This window comes from Propithecus coquereli, unplaced genomic scaffold (assembly GCF_000956105.1).
Source record: "Propithecus coquereli isolate 6110/MARCELLA unplaced genomic scaffold, Pcoq_1.0 Scaffold430, whole genome shotgun sequence".
NCBI classification, from domain to species: domain Eukaryota; kingdom Metazoa; phylum Chordata; class Mammalia; order Primates; family Indriidae; genus Propithecus; species Propithecus coquereli.
In genome coordinates, this window is record NW_012150064.1 from 1,110,192 (window position 1) to 1,111,531 (window position 1,340).

Genomic DNA, 1,340 nt, shown 5'->3' on the forward strand with positions numbered 1-1,340 from the left:
TGAGAGGTGAGAGGTGTGGATCATGTTTCAGTCTTCCACATGTGGCTACCCAATTTTCTCAGCACCATTTAATGAATAAGGATTCTTTTCCCCAGTGTATGTTTTTGTCTGCTTTGTCAAAGATCAGATGGCTATATGAAGATGAGTTTATATCTGGGTTCTCAGTCCTGTTCCATTAATCTATGTCTCTTTTCTTGTGCTAGTACCATGCTGTTTCAGTTACAATAGCCTTGTAGTGTAGCTTCAAGTCTGGTAAGTTGATGTCTCCAATTTATTATTCTTGCTTAAGATTGCTTTAGCTGTATGGGGTCTTCTCTGGTTCCAGACTAAGCATAATTTTATATTTTCCAAATCTGTGAAAAATTATATTGGTATTTTCATAGGGATTGCATTGAATCTGTAGATCACTTTGGGTAGTATAGACATTTTAACAATGTTGATTCTGCCAATCCATGAGCACGGCATAGTTTTCCATCAGTACATCCTCTACTATTCCTTCCTTAGTGTTTCATAGTTATCCCTATAGAGGACTTTCACTTCCTTAGTTAAATATATTCCTAGGTATTTTCTTTTCTTTGTTGCTATTGTGAAAGGTATTGAGTCTTAGATTTGGTTCTCAGTTTCAATTGTTGTTGGCATATATGAATGCTACTGATTTGCATATATTGATTTTATAACCTGAGACACTGCTGAACTTATTTATCAATTCAATAGTCTCTTGGCAGAATCTCTGGAGTTTTCTAGATATAAGATCATATCATCAATAAACAGCAATAGTTTGACCTCTTCTGCCCCAATTTGGATACCCTTAATTTCCTTCTCTTGTCTGATTGCTCTTCCTTGGACTTCCAGCAGTATGTTGAATAGAAGTGGTGATAGAAGTCAACTTCATCTGGTTCCAATTCTAAGTGGATATGCATTTAATTTTTCCCCTTTCAGTATGATGTTGGCTGTCCATTTGTCATATATGACTTTTATCGTTTTGTGGTTAGATCCATCTATGCCTATTTTGTTAAGCATTCTTATCATAAAATGGTGCTGAATTTTGTCGAATGCTTTTTATGCATCTATTAAGAGGATAATATGGTCTTTGTTTTTACTTTTCTTTATGTGGTAAATTACATTTACAGATTTGTGCATTTTGATCCATCCCTTCATCTCTGAGATAAAGCCCATTTGGTCATGATGGATTATTTTTTTGATGAGAATCTGAATTCTATTTGCCAGGATTTTATAGAGAATTTTTGAGTCTATATTCATAGGGATATTGGCCTGTAGTTTTCTTTTTCTGTTGAGTCCTTTCCTGCTTTGGGTATCAGGGTAATGTTGGCTTCATAAAA